The sequence below is a fragment of the Triticum aestivum genome, chromosome 1B, assembly GCF_018294505.1.
Source record: "Triticum aestivum cultivar Chinese Spring chromosome 1B, IWGSC CS RefSeq v2.1, whole genome shotgun sequence".
NCBI lineage: Eukaryota > Viridiplantae > Streptophyta > Magnoliopsida > Poales > Poaceae > Triticum > Triticum aestivum.
The window spans coordinates 182,287,276-182,308,041 of record NC_057795.1 but is presented as its reverse complement, the minus strand read 5'-3'; positions in this window follow the sequence as shown (position 1 = coordinate 182,308,041).

Below are 20,766 nucleotides of genomic sequence, written 5' to 3'. Positions count from 1 at the left end.
CTTTGCTGCAGATACTAAGTTAGCCAGGTGTGGTTGAATTGACAACTCAACTGCTAATACTCAAGAATATTCTTTGGCTCCCCTTGTGTCGAATCAATAAATTTGGGTTGAATACTCTACCCTTGAAAGTTGTTGCGATCCCCTACACTTGTGGGTTATCAAGACTAATTTCTGGCGCCGTTGCCGGGGAGCATAGCTCTATTCTCTGGGTCACTTGGGATTTATATCTGTTGATCACTATGAAGAACTTGAAAGTAGATCGAACTACTATTTTTCCCTCAACTACGAGGGGAGGAAAGGAACTGCCATCTAGCTCTGCACTAGATTCTCCTTTCGTTATTAATAGGCTTGCGACACCTAAACCTGCTACTACTATGAATTCTGATATGTCGCATGTTATTGATGATGCCACTTCTGCTATGCATGATGAAACTACTTCTATGCGTGATACTACTGTGCCATTAGCTGAATTTCGAGATGAACAACTTGCTAGAGTTAGGGGGAATGAAAATATGAAGTACCTATTACTGAAGATAGTGATGATGAAGGTCCCCCCAATGATTATGTATTACCTGTTGTTCCTAAGGGTTACGTTATGAATGAAGCAGCTGCTATGGAAATTCTTGCTTGCAATGATAGAAATGATCTTAAGAAATTATTAGCTAAATGGAAGCAGCAGTCTCTTAATGCTAGAATGAAACCCGATCCTGCTTTTGCTACTTCACCTATCTGTGTTACTGATAAGGATTATGAATTCTCTGTTGATCCGGATATTATTACTTTAGTTGAATCTGATCCTTTTTATGGCCTTGAATCTGAAACTGTTGTGGCACATCTTACCAAGTTGAATGATATAGCCACCCTGTTTACCAATGATGAGAAGTCTCGCTATTTATATATCCTTAAGATATTTCCGTTCTCATTAAAGGGTGATGCTAATACTTGGTATATTTCTCTTGCTCCTGGTTGTGTGCGTAGTCCCCAGGATATGATTTATTACTTCTCTGTTAAATATTTCCCTGCTCATAAGAAACAAGCTGCCTTGCAGGAAATATATAATTTTGTGAAAATCAAAGAAGAGAGTCTCCCACAAGCTTGGGGGAGGCTTCTCCGGCTACTTAATGATTTGCCTGATCATCCTCTTAAGAAAAATGAAATACTTGATATCTTTTATAATGGACTAACCGATGCTTCCAAGGACTACTTGGATAGTTGTGCTGGTTGTGTTTTCAGGGAAAGAACAGTCGACGAAGCTGAAATATTATTGAGTAATATGTTGACTAATGAAAATAATTGGACTCTTCCCGAGCCAATTCCTGAAGTAATTCCTGAACCAATTGAGCCAACTCCTGAGCCTATTCCTAAACCCACTCCGGAGAAGAGAGGTGTTTTATTTCTCAGTCCTGAAGATATGCAAGAGGCAAAAAACAATGAAAGAAAAAGGTATTAAAGCTGAAGATGTTAAGAATTTACCACCTATTGAAGAAATACATGGTCTTAATATACCGCCTAAAGAACCACATTGTCTTGATAACCCGACACTGGTAGTAAAGGTAAATTCTCTCTATAGATATGATAAAGTTGAAATACCCCCTACTAAATTTCATAGCCCTTGCTTAGATGAATTTGATGACTTTATGGCTAGACAAGAAAGTTTTAATGCTTATGTTGGTAGAGAGTTAAAGAATAATGCTTTCGAGATAGGACGCGTAGGTGATAATCTGGCTAGAGTTAAAGATGAACTTCACCGCGTTAGCAAATATGCTTCTATGGTTGCTACTCAAGCTGAGCAAGTACTTAAAGCTCAAAATGATTCGCTTGAGGAATTAAATAATAAAAATGACTTTGCTATTAGAGTGGCTACTAGAACTGGTAGAATGACTCAGGAACCTTTGTATCCTGAAGGCCACCCTAAGAGAATCGAGCAAGATTCTTAGAGAAATAATTTAGAGGCACCTAGTTCTTCTAAAAAGAATAAAAAGAAAAATGATAGAACTTTGCATGCTTCTAATGAACCTACTGTAGACACACCTGAGAATCCCAATGATATTTCTATTTCTGATGCTAAAACACAATCAGGTGATGAACATGAACGTAGTGATAATGTTCATGTTGATGGTCAACCTAGCAAAGACAATGATGTAGAGATTGAACCTGTTGTTGATCTTGATAACCCACAATCAAAGAATCAACGTTATGATAAGAGAGATTTTGTTTCTAGGAAGCACAATAAAGAAAGAGAACCATGGGTTCAGAAACCCATGCCCTTTCCTCCTAAACCATCCAAGTCAAAGGATGATGAGGATTTTGAGCGCTTTGCTGAAATGATTAGACCTATTTTCTTATGTATGCGCTTGACTGATATGCTTAAAGTAAATCCTTATGCTAAGTATATGAAGGATATCATCACAAGTAAAAGAAAGATACCGGAAGCTGAAATTTCCACCATGCTTGCTAACTACACTTTTAAAGGTGGAATACCAAAGAAACTTGGAGATCCGGGTGTACCAACTATACCATGCTCCATTAAAAGAAATTGTGTTAGAACTGCTTTATGTGATCTTGGATCCGGTGTTAGTGTTATGCCTCTCTCTTTATATCGTAGACTTGAATGAATAAGTTGACACCTACTAAAATATCTTTGCAAATGGCCAATAAATCAACTGCTATACCTGTCGGTATTTGTGAGGATGTGCCTGTTGTGGTTGCAAATGTCACTATCTTAACGGACTTTGTTATTCTTGATATTCCCGAGGACGTTAGTATGTCTATTATCCTTGGTAGACCTTTTCTTAATACTGCAGGGGCTGTTATTGATTGCAACAAAGGCAATGTCACTTTTCATGTTAATGGTAATGAGCATACGGTACACTTTCCGAGGAAACAATCTCAAGTTCATAGCATCAATTCTATTGAAAAAGTTCCAACTATCATTTTTGGAGATTTTGAATTTCATCTCCCTACTGTCAAGAAAAAGTATGATATTCTTATTATTGGGGATTTCCATATCCCCGTTGAGGTAACTTAGTGTTATTCGAAATTTCTCCAGTTCCCTGTTGTTCGGAATGAGTTTGTTAACAAGACTTTATCAACCTTGTTAGTGGGTTCATTTTGATGATCACGAGATGGATGAAACTAGAAGGCACAACCTTCTGTACCCTCTTTTTACTTTCTGTTATTTAGAATAAATAAAGCAAAAATAGTATTATCTGTCTGTTTTCTGATTTATCCGTGCATTAAAAAATAGTCCGTAAATAAAAGTGCTCCAAATGCCCTGCAAATTTAGTATGATTATTTCTGGAATATTTGAGGATTTTAGGCACTGAAAACACTGCAGGAGGGGCAAGCACTAGGCCACGAGAGAGGAGGGCACGCCCCCTGTCTCGTGGGCCCCTGATAGCCCCCCTCCACTTATGCCAGCACCCACACACTTCATCTTCTACCCAAAAAAATCCCCATCCAGCTCAGGCACGAGTTCTAGCTCGTTTTGCTGCGATTTTTGATCTCTTAGCTCAAAGCTCCATTCAAAAAAATGCTTTGGGAGATTGTTGCTTGGTATGTGAGTCCTCCATTGGTCCAATTACTTTTTGTTTTAGTGCTTTATTCGTTGCAAATTTTTGCTACATAGGTGACCATGTTCTTGAGCTTGCATGTTAAATTTTTTAGGTCCAAAGCAATTCCAATGCATGATATAGGCTCTAGGCACTTGTAGGAGTAGTTGCTATCAATCTTGTTTAGTTTTATTCACTTTTATTTTGAAGTTACTAAAATTTCAGAAATTTTCAGAAAAAGAAATATGCTTAGAAGAATGTACCAAGGAGGTTCCTCGGCAAAGAAAGGGCCAAGGATTGCTATACGAGAACAAGATGTTAATTTGCCAAGGGACGCAAATGTACGGTCTGGTGAGTGGCCATCCAATGATTTTATGGTCGAAGTAGGCTTCAAGGAGGAATTTGACGCGTATGTGCGTAATGCAGAGCTGGAGGACTTCTTAAAAGATAAGTTTCCTCAATATTATCAATTGACTGATTCCTTTGTGCAGAGGTTCGAATATATTTCTGCACGTAATTCTCCTAGTGTCATATTTGATATTTATGATACATCTTATACCATGGATTTAGAGGATTTCACAACTGCTTGCAATCTCCCACAGTGGGGTAATATTAATGATCCTCCCAAATCTGAATTTAGAGATTTTCTTGATAGTATTACTGTGGGAGAATCTAGGGACGTAGCATAAGCTACCATAGGGAGCATTCATTTTCCTGCTATACATTACTTTGCTCCCTTTATTGGTAGATGCATTAACAGTAAGGACGAGGTATGTCACAATGTGCCCCTAATCTTTGTGTCCTCAAGAGTGTTGTGTCAGGTTATAAAGGCTATAACTTGGGGGCAATTGTTGCACGTAGGTTGTAGAATAATAGTAGAAGGGGTGATTTCTTTGGAGGAATTTATGCAACCCATGTGGCTAATTTTCTTAATATAGCTCAATGAGAGGGGGATATGATTGTACCTCCTGTTTATTTGGATAAAGAAGCTATGTTTGATCATCATTTTCTTGATAGGAATGAACAATTCCTCCATTATCAACTAATCTATGACAGACGCAACGTCATCCCTGTTACTCTTCCTGCTCCCTACCTTTTTGATTATCAGGCAAAAGGAAGATATGTTGTCACCAGGGAAGAAGCAACTGAATATGAGAGGGGAATGGAGGCAGCTCGCCAACACGCTGCTGCTCAGGAGGCGGTCGCCTCTGCATCTCAGTACTACCCCAGTTTCACTTATGGATATCAGCCAGGCGGTCACAGGTATTAGACCAACTTAGGCCAGAAGCCTAAGCTTGGGGGAGTACGTATTTCTCACCGACTTTACATTCATGTTCACACACTAGTCGTCGTTGCTCATACTCTTTCATTGTATTATCCATGCTAGTTAAAAATTTCTTTTTCTAGTTTTTCTTCTTGTGTGTTTGATAAACCTTAAGAAAAACCAAAAAAAATAGTTAGTTTAATTTCCTTGCTTGTAGTAGAAATTAAAATGAAAACCCAAAAAGATTTCTAATTCTTCTTTTACTTGTTGGGAGCTTTCCCGTGTAAATAGTTTTATTTTCTTTTCTTTCTTTTGGGGGTCGAGAAGACCATATCGAAAATGCTTAGTGGATCTTATATGCATGATTGTTTATTTAATTTAGAGCCCATATTACTTGTCTTCTCTCTTGAGTTGAATGCTTGCAGATTCCAGCTTAGTCCAATGCATGTGCACTCTTATTATTATACACATCATTCGTTCATGCGAGTGAAAGGCAATAATGACGATATATGATGGACTTATTGGGATGAGAAAAGCTGGTATGAACTCGACCTCTCTTGTTTTTGTAAATATGATAAGTTCATCGTTCCTCAGTCAGCTATTATGAAGTAAACAAATTTGCAATGACATTTACATATTATAGTTGCTTGTGCCATGCTTGATTAGCTATGAGTTATAATGGTTTACCTTGTGTGCCAACATGCTATTAGAATGATTATGATGTGGTATGGTGGGATGTTTTCCTCCTTTGAATGAATTGAGTGCCTCGACTTGGCACATGTTCACGCATGTAGTTGAATCAAATCAACATAGCCTTCATGATATTTATGTTCATGGTGGATTATATCATAGTCATGCTTGTACTCGGTGTGAATTAATTTTAATGCATGTTTACAACTGTTGTCGCTCTCTCAGTTGGTCACTTCCCAGTCTTTTGCTAGCCTTCACCTATACTTAGAGGGAATACTGCTTGTGCATCCAAACTCCTTAAACCCCAAAGTTGTTCCATATGAGTCCACCATACCTACCTATATGCAGTATTTACCTGCAGTTCCAATTTGTATGTGCCAAACTCCAAACCTTCAAATGAAATTCTGTTTTGTATGCTCGAGCAGCTCATGTTTCAACTAGGGATGCCTATATCTTCCATGCTAGGTGGGTTATTCTCAAGAGGAGTGGACTCTTCTCCTCATTCACGAGAAAGGGCCAGTAACCGGGATGCCCAGTCCCATGATCCAAAAAGATCAAAGCAAATCAAAATAATTAAACAAAACTCCCCCGGGGTTTGTTGTATGTTGGAGGCACTTGTTGTTTTGAGCAAGGCATGGATTGATGCTTGTTGGTGGTTGGGGGAGTATAAACCTTTACCATTCTATTTGGGAACTGCCTATAATGCATGTAGTACGGAAGATACAGCCATCTCATAGTAGTTGCATTGGCAGTGAAAGTATGCCGCTCAAAATGTTATTCAATCTCTATTGTAAAATCGAGCTCTGGTACCTCTGCAAATCCCTGCTTCCCTCTGCAAAGGGCCTATCTATTTACTTTTATGTTGAGTCATCACCCTTCTTATTAAAAGAACCCGCTGGAGAGCACACCGTCATTTGCATTCATTACTATTGGTTTATATTGGGTATGACTTGACTGGATCTCTTTTACCATGAATAACAATGTTTAGTCAGTCCTTGATCTTTAAAGGTGCTCTGCATTTATGTTTTGCGGTCTCAGAAAGGTCTAGCGAGATACCATTTTGTTATATCATGTTATGATTATTTTGAGAAAGTGTTGTCACCCAAGTTTTATTATTATGGCTCGCTAGTTGATTATGCTATTGATATGAGCAATTGTGAGACCTATGTGTTATTGTGAGTATGGTTAGTTCATAATATTTGCTGAAACTTGAATGCTGGCTTTTCATGTTACAACAACAAGAGCAACAGAGTTTGTAAAAGTTTTTCTTTATCACTTTCAGTTTATCAACTGAATTACTTGAGGACAAGCAAATGTTTAAGCTTGGGGGAGTTGATACGTCTCCAACGTATCTACTTTTCCAAACACTTTTGCCCTTGTTTTGGACTCTAACTTGCATGATTTGAATGAAACTAACCCGGACTGACGCTGTTTTCAGAAGAACTGCCATGATGTTGTTTTATATGTAGAAAAGAAAAGTTCTCGAAATGTCGTGGAAATCCACGGAGGCACTTTTTGGATTTAATAAGAATTTTTGGCGAAAGAATTAATGCTAGGGGGCCCACGACCTTTCCATGAGACAGGGGGGCGCGCCCCCCTAGGGCGCGGCCCCTATCTCGTGGGCCCCTTGGACCTCCTCCGACCTCAACTCCAACTCCATATATTCCGTCTCGGGGAGAAAAAAATTAGGGAGAAAGTTTCATCGCGTTTTATGACACAGAGCCGCCGCCAAGCCCTAATCTCTCTCGGGAGGGATGATCTAGAGTCCGTTCGGGGCTCCGGAGAGGGGGATTCGTCGCTGTCATCATCATCAACCATCCTCCATCACCAATTTCATGATGCTCACCCCCGTGCGTGAGTAATTCCATCGTAGGCTTGCTGGACGGTGATGGGTTGGATGAGATTTACCATGTAATCAAGTTAGTTTTGTTAGGGTTTGATCCCTAGTATCCACTATGTTCTGAGATTGATATTGCTATGACTTTGCTATGCTTAATGCTTGTCACTAGGGCCCGAGTGCCATGATTTCAGATCTGAACCTATTATGTTTTCATGAATATATGTGTGTTCTTGATCCTATCTTGCAAGTCTATAGTCACCTATTATGTGTTATGATCCGACAGCCCCGAAGTGACAATAATAGGGATACTTCTCGGTGATGACCGTAGTTTGAGGAGTTCATGTATTCACTATGTGCTAATGCTTTGTTCCGGATCTCTATTAAAAGGAGGCCTTAATATCCCTTAGTTTCCGTAAGGACCCCGCTGCAACGGGCGGGTAGGACAAAAGATGTCATGCAAGTTCTTTTCCATAAGCACGTATGACTATTTATGAAATACATGCCTACATTACATTGATGAACTGGAGCTAGTTCTATATCACCCTATGTTATTACTATTGCATGAGGAATTGCATCCGGCATAATTATCCATCACTGATCCATTGCCTATGAGCTTTTCACATATTGTTCTTCGCTTATTTACTTTTCCGTTGCTACTGTTACAACTACTACAAAAACCCAAAAACATTTATCTTTACTTTTGCTACTGTTACCTTTATTATCATACCACTTTTGCTACTAAACACTTTGTTGCAGATACTAAGTTATCCAGGTGTGGTTGAATTGACAACTCAACTGCTAATACTCAAGAATATTCTTTGGCTCCCTTTGTGTCAAATCAATAAATTTGGGTTGAATACTCTACCCTCGAAAGCTATTGCGAACCCCTACACTTGTGGGTTAATAGCAGGGCTCAGGAGCTCTCTTCTGGAGGGCCTCAGACCTTGCCAACATCACTAGGGAGGCGCTCGGGCACCACTTGGAGGCGTGCTTCGCTGCACGTTTCCCTCGGGAAGGCACGAGGCAGGGAAAGCCCAACGTTCATGAGTTCATCACCAAGACCACTCAGGAGCTTCAGGAAGCAAGAGCCATGCGCGGCGATCACCGCTTGCCTGGCGTCGCTCCCCATCCAGGCGAGGATGGTGGGCTGCGCATCTGCATTGACGTCCCAGGGGAAAACCGAGCCGCATGTCAGGAGCGCCTCTGGCCTTCGCGCATGGGACGCTACGAGGGTCCGCCGCACAGCTACGTTCGCATGCCTTTCGGCCTGCCGAACGCGGCTGCCACCTACCAGCGTCATCTGTGGAGCATTCTGGTGGCCTAGGAGGCCAGGCATCACGCGGTCCTAGCCGAGATGGAGACGGTACTCAAGGAACCACCTGGACCCCTAGAGCCTCCCAAGGCTTAGGGCCCTGGCGGCTCGTGAGGGTCGGCCTCTTCACCGCGCGTCTTCAGCTACTCGAACACCCCTTCTACAATGGTACCAGGTGACATATTCCGAGTTCATTTCAGCTGGGAGCGCCCTCAGGGCTGAATCATTCCCAGGCCGCGTGGGTCCGTCCCTGCGGCATGTATCTTTTTCTTATGTCTTTAGTTTACCTTGCTGGGGGCGCCCCTCGGGCCGCATCATCCCCAAGTCGCTTGGGTCCGACCCGGTGGCATGTATCCATCTTGCGTTTGCCTAAGCTGATTTGCCTTTCATGCCTAACCTGCCTGTGATTATCACCTGCCACCTACCACGGGAGCCGCTCGCGCTGGCACGATGCTTGCGCATGGTTCCGTCCCTGCAAAGCCGACAAATCTGAGCGGTCGAGCTCTGGCCCGCGGCAGCCCCGCGCGCGTCACCTCACCAGGCCCTCAGTACCCTCACCCCTCTCTCGGAGCAACCAATGGCCGGCCGGTAATCGTAATGGCAACCCGTGCTTTTTCCGTGCTGATTTACAGGAACCTCCTGAGGACTTCAGCGGGTGGCACCACGAGATCCCTCTCCTTTCCATGCAATCCGCTTGCGCGTTAAAAGGGGGGCTCCTAAGCATCACGACTTAGGAGCTCTTACTGGCTCTCCAGCCCTCACCCCTTGGCCTTGACCATGGCGTCGCGACCTGGCATACCAACGACGGCTGAGCTCGCTCGAGGGCTGGAACCTAAGGACGTAGAGCACGAAGGAGAGTGTGGGGAGGAAAGCGGAGGCTCGCACGGGCCTAGCCTAGCTGCGCCATAGCTGCCAACGCACAAGTCTGTCGCAACACAACGGAGCGACTCCAGACTACCAAGATAAGTCTTGCGCCTGGAACAACTAATCATTGCAACACAAAATTTTCACTTACTGCGGCTCTGTGACGGCAACGTTGCCTTCCTTTCTCATCTTTCGGCGACTGCTTGCACGCTAAAGGGGACCTCCTGAGCATCGCACCTCACGGGCTCTTACTGGACCTCGGGTAGCTCACCTCCTGGCCTTGACTACGGCATCGCGACCTGGCATACCAGCGACGGCTGCAGCCTGCCTAGGGATCGGGACCTGTCAGCGTAGAGCACTAAGTCGTCGTGAGGTTAGAAATGGGGAACCAAGCCGGGATAGGACAAGCACTCGCACGATTTCACAATAAGGATAACATCAGCGAAGGACCTCGCAGACCCTTTACACGCCCCCGTGGGGTGTTTTCTCGATTCCTCGCGGGGAATAAAAGGCGGGAACCCTGAGGAGCCCTAACTACACATGCCTCCGTGACCGACGCCATCATCAACAGTGGGCCACGGGAGACCGGCGCCAACCCCATCCAGATCAGCTGCGGCGATGACCTGATGGTGACGCCTTGCTCCGCGCGCGGCGCGAGCTCGGGGGCACATAGCTGTCGTCGCTCGTCTCCAGAGTCACGAAGAGCTCGGGGGAGTCGCTGGCCTCCCAAGCGTCACTGCTGCTGCCAGAGGAGCCATTGGGGGAGCGAACGGCAGGCCCATCCCCTGCCGCATCGATGTACTGGCTGACTCCTCTGGGGCAGCACTGTAAGCGGCGGCCTTCCGCGTCGAAGACCTTGAAGAACAACGTGGAGGCGCCGTCATACTCGAAATGGATCGCGAGGGCACCTCCCGTTCGGCAGACCCGGGCGACTTCGCCCCAGCCTTTGGTCATGAAGATCTTGCCTGGGGAGATGACCTCAACCTCAGCTCCGGTCGCCGGGGTGCCACTGTCGGTGTGCTGCAGCCAAAGCTCGAGATGCCCACTCGGCGGCATCTCAGTGGAGAAAAACGAAGGGAAGCGGATCCAGGTTCTTGGAGGCATCACTGCGTGCAGCACGAGATCGCGAGAGGAGTCCGCGGCGTGGACTCCAGAAGCGATGGCGCGCGCCACCACGGTTCGTCGACCTCGCCTGCGGCGCGGGCGGCGTCGCTCACCGTCCCTTTCTCCGGAGCCCTCCGCTTGGGCGTACAGGGGTAGCGGGAACCCCGAGGGTGGCCGCTCGCACCAAAGCCTCGTCATCTCCAGCCTCATGACCTCACCACCACGGCGGTGGGCCGGCCTCTTCTTTGGTGGAAGCGGGTCGGGTCCCTCCCGGGGAGCCTCTCCCTTCTCTTCGGCCGAGAATCTGCGGATCGGTGCCATTGGCGTCAAGAATGTAGATGGAGCAAGGGAGAAGAAGCAGGCGGAGCAAGAAGGGATGGGCGACGAGGGCATTCGCTCCTCCTCATTTATAGCCCGAGGGAAGCCAACTGTCGACCTCCATGATCGCAGGTAATGATGACCCTTTTTTGCATGCAGCAGGGACTCATCAAATCAGGCAGTTGCCAAGGCAACATGGGGGAGCGGAGACGCCCACGTCCAATCAGTCACCACGCGTCAACCAAGGCCATAGGCTGTTGGGGCCCATGGTGCTCCGCCCTGTCCCTTTGGCTTCGCTACTAAGCCAAGTCCTAGCGCCTTGGGCACGGGGGCTACTGTCGGCGTTCTGGGAACGGGGGTCCCCAGACATGCCTGCCTTCGGCCTGCGGCGTGGCTCAACCAGCGGCCCAGTATGGCCCGTCTTCATCAACCCAACACTCAAGACCCTCTCGAGGGGCCAAGCCTCGCGAGGCAGACGACACAAGGCCTCCTCAGGAGTAGCCTCGCCAGGTAGGCTCGCGAGGAGGCAGAGAGATCAAGGCAAAGGGTACCTCGCGAGGTGCCCATGACGCAAGCCATGACGATCAAGACCAGGCGGGCGCCAGGCGGGCACCAGCCCGCGCAGTATCCTCATTTCCCCTTTGGTGCAAAGGGGGCAAGCGCAGGACGGCATCAGGCAAAGGTTTCCATATTGATGCAACAAGACCAAAACCAGCAGGACGGCAGGACGGAGGTCACCATGGAGCCCAAGACGGCGTCACCACCAGCGCCTTTGGCAGGCGAAGACCAACTTTAGTCAGGATAGCCTGTACTAGTTGTCCCCTTTCAAAATGGTCGGTGTTGGATCCCTTCCCGCTCGATATTTGGGAAGAGGACCAGGGCATCTATAAATAGGGCTAGCCACCACAATAGAAGGGACAAGTTAAGCACCATCCGCACACCACACCACCTCAAGAACACCTCTCCTCGCGAGGCTGTTCTACCCTTGTATTGTTCATCGTCAGCCCAAGAGGCAATCCACCACCACACACAGGAGTAGGGTATTACACCACAACGATGGCCCAAACCTGTATAACTCTTGTGTCCCTTGTGCTGGGAGTTCATCGATCTAGCTTAGAGATCGCGGCGAGGCTGAGGGTGTGTTTCGGTAGGGGGAAATCTTTGTGCGCACCCCAGTGTTTGAACCTTAAGGGTTTTGAGGGAACCCGATATCCGACAACAATTTTTGAGGGTAGAATATTCAACCCAAATTCATTGATTCGACACAAGGGGAGCCAAAGAATATTCTCAAGTATTAGCAAATGTGTTGTCAATTCAACCACACCTGAAATACTAAATATCTGTAGCAAAGTATTTAGTAGCAAAGTAGTATGGAAGTAACGGTAACGGTGGCAAAAGTAACAGTAGCAGTTTCGTAGCAATCGTAACAGTGGCAACAATAAAGTAACTTAGCAAAGATCAATATGAAACGAGCTTGTAGGCAATGGATCAATGATGGATAATTATGTCGGATGGAATTCACCATGCAACAGTTATAAAATAGGGTGACACATAACTAGCTCCAGTTCATCAATATAATGTAGGCATGTATTCCGAATATAGTCATATGTGCTTATGGAAAAGAATTTGCATGACATCTTCTGTCCTACCTTCCCGTGGCAGCGGGGTCCTAATGGAAACTAAGGGATATTAAGTCCTCCTTTTAATAGAGAACTGGACCAAAGTATTAGCACTTAGTGAATACATGAACTCCTCAAACTATGGTCATCACCGGGAGTGGTCCTGATTATTGTCACTTCGGGGTTGCCGGATCATAACACCTAGTAGGTGACAATAACTTGCAAGATAGGATCAAGAGCACTCATATATTCATGAAAACATAATAGGTTCAGATATGAAATCATGGCACTCGGGCCCTAGTGACAAGCATTAAGCATGGCAAAGCCATAGCAACATCAATCTTAGAACATAATGGATACTAGGGATCAAACACTAACAAAACTAACTCGATTACATGGTAAATCTCATCCAACCCATCACCGTCCAGCAAGCCTACGATGGGATTACTCATGCACGGCAGTGAGCATCATGAAATTGGTGATGGAGTATGGTTGATGATGACGATGGCGACGGATTCCCCTCTCAGGAGCCCCGAACGGACTCCAGATCAGCCCTCCCGAGGAAGAACAGGGCTTGGCGGTGGCTCAGTATCGTATAACGTGATGAATCCTTCTCTCTGATTTTTTTCTCCCCGGATGTGAATATATGGAGTTGGAGTTGAGGTCGGTGGAGCTACAGGGGGCCCACGAGGCAGGGGGCGCCCTAGGGGGGGCGCGCCCTCCACCATCATGAATAGGGTGTGGGCCCCCTTCTATTGATTCTTTCGCCAATATTTTTTACTAATTCCAAAAAGTGACTCCGCGAAGTTTCAGGTCATTCCGAGAACTTTTATTTCTGCACAAAAATAACGCCATGGTAACTCTGCTGAAAACATCGTCAGTTCGGGTTAGTTCCATTCAAATCATGCAAGTTAGAGTTCAAAACAAGGGCAAAAGAGTTTGGAAAAGTAGATATGTTGGAGACGTATCAAGCACCACATTGCACGGTATATAGAACATATATACTAGAGGATCAGATTGCATAGTAACCGTATATAGGAAAATTCACTAGATTTTTGGAAAGGCAGGAGCAACACATGCAACAGGTAAACTAAACATGCTTAACTGGAGTAGCTAGCTAGCTGAACATAGCTCCTTATAGTGAGCTAAAAAACAAGCCACTCCTCATCATCGGATATCGATGATGATTGGCTCCTTGGAATTGGAAGAGGCGAGGCCTCCACATCGTGGGTGCCCTCCTCATAGTATTGAGTCACCTGAGCCGCTCCATGCACCAACCTAATGGCTCTAGAGTTGAGGTAAGCACGGCCATGCTGAGAAAACACATTGTAGTTTTCGTTGATTGCACCAACGATGGCCTCGAGAAAATGCCATGAAATGTCGTTTAAAGAAGCCATCTGCTTGGCAGAGTCGGCGCACGAGGCTTCGATGGTGGCCTCGATGGCAAGGTGCTCCTCCAAGATCTAGGGGTCGGCACGAATGTAAGCCATCACGACCTCATCCGCGCATACAGCCGTGATTTGTTTCTCCGCTGCCAAATCCTCCTTCAGCTCCTGGCTATATTGAATGCACCATGGCTTAGGGCGGCACTTATTAGAAGGATGGGTCGGTGATTTGGGTGGAAGGTGTCATGTCGGCAGTCGGAGCATGTGGGACGTAGAAGGAGGAGGAGGATGGGAATTGGGTGTAGATTACATGCCAAGATCGACGAGCCCGAGCAGTGGAAGGAGCGACACTGGTGAGTAGGCGGCGCTGCAAGCAAGCAGTGAAGGTTTGAACTTGGAAAGGAAGGCAGAAACACGGGAAATGGAGCTTTTGGTCAGGAGGGGGAGGTAGATATTTCCGCAGGAAGCGAAATTTTTTTGCTCGGTGCAGCTAAAAACTAACACGCAAAGTGTTAGCAGACATAGTCCCTTATTCAGCACTGTGAAAAATATGTGAACATCACAAACAATTCATATAGCTTACTCCATGTGTGATGAGTTTGAACATGTCCGACTTGCACTCGTCGATCTCTGCCGCATCCTCCATGTCCAGCTGGTGCATGACAATATCCTAGGGAAGGGCCTCCATGGCATCCATTGCAACATACTCGGTAAGCATCTCGTCATCCGCGACCGCCATCTCTTTGGAAAAGGCTGCCACGAGCTGGGCATGGGCGGTCATGAGCTAGGCTTGGACGGGCTCCGTCTGGGCAAGGTATGCCACGAATGAACAGGCAGCTGCTCGAATGCACTCGGTGATCCAACTCTTCGGCCGTGGGTTGTCGACCGTTGTCGGAGAAGCTTTGTGCGATTTGTGTGGTAACCACCAGGAGCTGAGTGTGGTCGGCCTCGACATGGGCGTGGGCGGGCTCCATCAGGGCTAAGGTGGCCTCCCTGGAAAGGACAACTGTGGTGCCGCTCTCACCATTTTCTATCCCCCTCACAAATGTTGCTGCCGCCATATGAGCTACAACAACTACCGTGATAGAGGCAAAGGTGTCCCATCTTTTGATGACATGGTGGCTACCGTTTTCGCTGGAGTAGACTTTGACAATCCTACTACGAACGTGCGAGGACGTCGCGCCTTAGCAATCGCTAAACAACTCCGAGAGGTTATTGACCACAATGGAGTATGATCAACCTGACCACGAAGGTCTATCTCCTGCATTCATACAAAGAGCAAGCAAGAAACTGAAATTGCAATCTGAATATTGCGAATGTAAGAGGAAAGCTTTATTGATGAAAAATGGGTTTTGTGACGTCTTGGTCTGGTCGTGGAACACAAACGAAGGATGCCAAGTTTCAGCTATGGCAAACTATTAATCTAAACAAAACCCAAGGAAAAAACTACTAGATTGATCTATTGAGCAAAAGGTGGCGGCCAAGGAGGTGGTAGGACTCCAAGTGGAGGTGATGCAACACCTTTGGACTTGTAGTTTGGCTCGGATTCTGCTACAGTGTCAGATTTTTCATCAATATCACCACACTCCGGATGAATTTGAAGGTGAATCCAATTGGTTTGGAAAGTGCACGAAATAAATTTCCAACAGAAACAAGAATCACCCAATTTGGAGTCTAGATGCAAAAGTTCTTGGCATTTTGATTCAGGTATTTGTCTATGAAGTCCGAATCTGAGTCCAGAACGTGAGAGACTTGGACTCTATCTCCTCTTGGGCTAAAAGTGAGGTGAGAAAATTTCTAACAACACCTAAATGTCTCTTTTTCCTTTATCTTCATATGTGGATTGTACAAGTGTCCGGTAGTTCTGTAATTAGGCATGAAACAAAAAGAAGTGAAGTAACTTTGTTTATAGCATAAATAACTTATTGCATAACTTATATCAGAAATCACCTCAAATAAATATTCATATGAAATATTTGTGATCATATCCAAGGTAGGTGTGTCCTCATCATGTTGTTTTGGTTGCCGCAGCCGCCTGGTCGCAGATTGTGGCTGCGCTAATGCAGGTTGTGAGCACGCACATGGCGGCTGCGGCCGCACTCTTGCCGGTGTAGGCCACCGAAGTTGCCCTCACGACGTGGTTATGTGTCCCCATCTTCGACTCGCGACGATTGAACAGTAAAATGATATTTGGGGAGCTAGTGTGCTTGATGCTCCGGCTGTGGACTGTAGCGAACGAACCTTATCCCATAAGCCATATAAGACAACGCTCCTACATATCGTGCAGTGCATCTCACATGGTTCTTGGTAATAAACTGTGTGTGGTGTACTTGATTTTTCACTTTTGAAATACATAATAGGTTCACAGTAGCAGAGGATGATGTTTGAATTGACAGAACAATTATCTGCAGTGAACATGCAACTATAGGTATGTCGTGAAAAAATTGGAATTATTCAGGGTTCTTTTGGACATTTGATACATTAAATTTGAGTTTTCTAGGCATTTAAGGTGCATAATTCAAATTTGAAGTACATGCACATGCTCTGGTGCACCAAAATGGGTTGTAAAATCATATATGTGTACATGGGTGCTTGCTTAGGTCCCATGCAAGAAATGTGAATGAATTTCAAACACCTCGGGATCGTGGCTCGGCCGCAAAAATTGAGATACTTGGATTTAAAATTCTAGTAAATACAAAACTCATCTGAAATTCATGAAACTTGGCAAGCTATCATGTAATGGCACCAACATGTTGTGGTAAAAAATTCCCGTTTGGGGCAGGTTTTGGTATAATCTCCTCACAAACCAGAGGTTCTCACAAGAAGCCTCGTAGTTCCTATAGGGAACGTGTCAACTTTGTGGACAAAACAACATTCGCTGCCACTTCTTGCCTTGAATTTTTTTCTAGAGGCAACATATACCAATAGGAGTGTCGTGTTAAATTTTAGAATTGTTCAGGATTCGTTTGGACATTTCTATACATTAACTGAGTTTTATAGGCATTTTATGTGCACAATTCAAATTTGAACTTCAGGCACATGCTCCAGTGCACCCAAATGGGTTGAAAAAACATATATGTGTCCTTGGGTGCATGCTTAGGTCCCATGCAAGAAACGTGAATGAATTTCAAATACCTCGGTAGCGTGGCTCGGCGCAAACATTGAGATACTTGGTTTTTAAATTCTAGTAAATCCAAGACACGTCTAAAATTCATGAAACTTGGTATGCTATCATGGAATGGCACCAAAATGCTATATTATAATTTTTGTCCCATTTGGGGAAGGTTTTGGTATAAGCTCCTCATAAACGAGAGCTTCTCACAAGAAGCCTCGTGGTTCCGGTAGGGAACGTGTTACCTTTGTGGATGATAGGACATTCATTGCCTCTTCTTGCCTTGATTTTTTTCTAGAGCCAACATAGACCAATAGGAGTGTCGTGTTAAATTTCGAAATTATTCAGGGTTCGTTTGGATATTTTATACATTAACTGAGTTTTCTAGGCATTTTATGTGCATAATTCAAATTTGAACTATAGGCTCATGCTCCAGTGCACCAAAATGGGTTGAAAAATCATATATGTGTCCTTGTTTGCATGCTTAGGTCCCACGAAAGAAATGAGAATGAATTTCAAACACCTCGGCATCGTGGCTCGGCCACAAACATTGAGATACTTGGTTTTTAAATTATAGTAAATCCAAAACTCGTCTGAAATTCATGAAAATTGGCATGCTATCATGGATTGGCACCAACATGCTGTGGTAAAAAATTTGTCACATTTGGGGCATGTTTTGGTATACGCTCCTCACAAACCAGAGTTTCTCACAAGAAGCCTTGTGGTTCCGGTACGGAACATGCCACCTTTGTGGACGAAACGACATTCATCGCCTCTTATTTCCTTCATTTTTTCTAGAGCCAACATAGACCAATAAGAGTGTCGTTTTAAATTTCAAAATTATTCGGGGTTTGTTTGGACGTTTTTAATACGTTAACTAAATTTTCTAGGCATTTTATGTGCATAATTCAAATTTGAACTATGGGCACATTCTCTAGTGCACCAAAATGGGTTGAACAATCATATATGTGTCGTTGGGTGCATGCTTAGGTCCCATGCAAGAAATGGGAATGAATTTGAAATACTTTGACATCGTGGCCCAGCCGCAAACATCGAGATACTTGGTTTTTAAATTCTAGCAAATCCAAAACTCATCTGAAATTAATGAAACTTGGCATGGTATCATGAAATGACACCAACATGTGATAACCCACAATTATAGGGGATTGTTTGTAGCCTTCTTCGATAAATAAGAGTGTCGAACCCAACGAGGTGCTAAAGGCAGAACAAATATTCCCTCAAGTTCTATCAACCACCGATACGACTCTACGCACACTTGACGTTTGCTTTACCTAAAACAAGTATGAAACTATTTTGCAAGAATAAAACTACGAGTACTTTGCAAGAATAAAACTATGAATAAATTGCAAGGTAATAAGGGTTGATAGCTTTGTCAACGAGAAAGTCATTTTTCCCTAGGCAATCGATAACAAGTACCGGTAATCATTCTGGTAATTTTAGATGAGGGAGAGGCATGAGCTAACATACTTTCTCTACTTGGATCATATGCACTTATGATTGGAACTCTAGCAAGCATCCGCAACTACTAAAGAACATTAAGGTTGTGAAACCCAACCATAGCATAAGTATCAATTTCTCTTTACTCCCATATGCCATGACCCACTTATCCGTGTTTAGGGTACTATCATCCCCCACAACACTGACAATAAGCGAACCATGAACATATTGCAACACCCTACAGCAAGGTCCCCTCATATTTGCACAAACCATGTAGATTGCCATCACGATCCTAGCCCCGGCGGCACTCCGGCGCCACCGAGAGAGAGGGGGAGAGAGCCCCCCTTCTTCTTCTTCCTTCGCCTCCCCTATATGGGAGGAGGGTTTCCCCTTTGGTCGCGGTGGAGGGGTGGGAGCCCCTCCGAGATTGGATCTCCCTCTCTGTTCTCTTCTCTTTCGCGTTCTCTAGATCTAGCCCTTCACGGTTCCTTAAATTCCTGGAGATCCGTAACTCCGATTGCGCTGAAATTTCTACACGATTTTTTCCATAAATTATCTTTCTTGTGCTAGAAGAAGGGCTCCAACCGAGGTTCAAGGAGGGCACGATACACCAGGGCGCGCCTGGGCCCTGGTGGCGCGCCCTGGTGGATTGTGGAGGCCTCGGGCCTCCGTTTACGTTGATTCCACCTACTAAAATTCAAAAATATTCCAAAATAATTCTCTGTTGATTTTTATCGCGTTTGGACTTTTTTTAATATGGATTTTCTACGATACAAAAAACATGCAAAAAACAAGAACTAGCACTGGGCACTGGATCAAAAGTTAGTCCAATAAATCATATGAAAAGTTGCCAAAAATATGTGAAAGTTGTATAACATTGGCATGAAATAATCAAAAATTATAGATACGACGGAGACGTATCAGCATCCCCAAACTTAATTCCTACTCGTCCTCGAGTAGGTAAATGATAAAAAAGATAAATTTTGATGTGGAATGCTACCTAGCATAAACTTGATCATATATCTAGTCATGGCATGCATATTAAGACATAAGTGATTCAAAGCAATAGTCTATAATTTGACATAAAAACTTCAATACTCAGGCATCCCAATAAACAATCATGTGTTTCAAAATATCAATGCTAAAGAAAGTTATCCCTACAAAGTCATATAGACTTGTCATGCTCTGTCTTCTTAACACAAAGTATTTATCATGCACAACCTCGATGACAAGCCGAGCAATTGGTTCATACTTTTTAACGCGCTTCAGCTTTTTCAACCCTCACGCAATACATGAGCGCAAGCCATGGATATAGTACTACTTGTGGATTTGAGTATGATTATAAGGATAAATATAAAGAAGACAAAAAAGTAAGAAAGTCTCACATCGACACGGCTAACCAAAGGGTTATGGAGATACCCATCAATTGATATCAACGTGAGGAGTAGGGATTGCCAACGAATGCGCTAAGAGCTATAAATGTATGAAAGCTCCATATGAAAACTAAGTGGGTGTGCATGTAATCCTATTATGAAATATTCCCACTAGCATATGAAAGTGACAACATATGAGACTCTCCATATGAAAAACATGGTGCTACTTTGAAGCACAAGTGTGGTAAAGAATACTAACAATGCCCCTTCTCTCTTTGTTTATTTTTTCTTTTCCTTTTTTTCTTTATTTTTTTCCTTTTTGTCTTTCTCTATTTTTTCTCTATTTTTTCTCTTTTTTCTTTTTTTTCTCGTTTTTCTCTCATTGTCCGGAGTCTCATCCCGACTTTTCAGGGAATCATAGTCTCCATCATCCTTTCCTCACTGGGGCACTACTCTAAAAATGAATAATGATGATCATCACACTTCTATTTACTTATAAATCAAAAGAAATAAAAATTACAACTCAATACCTATAAAAAAATATGACTCTATATGAATGCCTCTGACAGTGTACCAGGAGGTGCAATGATCTAGCGTAACATGTATAAAGAATGATACACGGTGGTTGAGCCACAACTACTATGTCAGCTATATGATCATGCAAAGCAATATGACAATGAATTCTCGAGTCATCAAAATGGAAGAGGTGGAAGTTGCATGGCAATATATCTAGGAATGGCCATGTAAAAGCCATAATAGGTAGGTATAGTGGTTGTTTTGAGGAAGATATAATAAGGTTTATGTGTGATAGAGCATATCATATCACGGGGTTTGGATGCACCGGCGAAGTTTGCACCGACTCTCGAGGTGAGAAAG